The 569-nt window shown below is 42.2% G+C and overlaps 1 non-coding gene across 1 annotated transcript; it reads left to right on the top strand.

Moving 5' to 3' along the window:
- Positions 1-205: 205 nt before the first annotated feature.
- Positions 206-312, top strand: LOC115698376 (small nucleolar RNA R71). Its single transcript, XR_004008127.1, has one exon. It is a non-coding gene; the product is annotated as a small nucleolar RNA R71 (small nucleolar RNA).
- Positions 313-569: the final 257 nt, after the last annotated feature.

The following is a 569-nucleotide window of genomic DNA, read 5'->3' as shown; positions in this document are numbered from 1 at the left end:
TGGTAAAATAATTTCCAGCACTACCTTCTTAGATTGACTCCTTTCAGTTGGCCACTGCTGATTGTTTAGAGCCATCTCCTCCAATAGATCATACGCCTCATTAGCACTCTTTCTCATAAAAGCTCCGCCCGCTGCTGCATCTATTAGAGTTCTAGTATTACTAACCAACCCGTTGTAGAAGTTGTGAACCAGCATCCACTTCTCTATACCGTGATGATGACACCTCCTGATTAGATCTTTAAACCTCTCCCAAGCCTCATGGAGAGATTTATTATCTTTTTGGCAGAAGTTATTGATTTCTCCTCTCAGCTTTGCAGACTTGGCTGGAGGAAAGAACTTTGACAAGAATTTTGTCGCCATATCATTCTAGGTGGCAATAGAATTGGGTGGCAAGGAGTTCAACCAACTCTTGGCTCGTTCTCTGAGTGAGAATGGAAACAATCTCAGTCGAATGGCATCATCGCTAACTCCATTAACTTTAAAAGTTTCACAAAGTTCCATGAAGTTAGAGAGATGCAGATTAGGATCTTCAGAAGGGAGGCCACCAAACTGAACTGAAGACTGCACTA

This window comes from Cannabis sativa, chromosome 7 (genome assembly GCF_029168945.1).
Source record: "Cannabis sativa cultivar Pink pepper isolate KNU-18-1 chromosome 7, ASM2916894v1, whole genome shotgun sequence".
NCBI lineage: Eukaryota > Viridiplantae > Streptophyta > Magnoliopsida > Rosales > Cannabaceae > Cannabis > Cannabis sativa.
The sequence above is the reverse complement of the archived record's forward strand: the minus strand, read 5'-3'. Positions and strand labels throughout refer to the sequence as shown.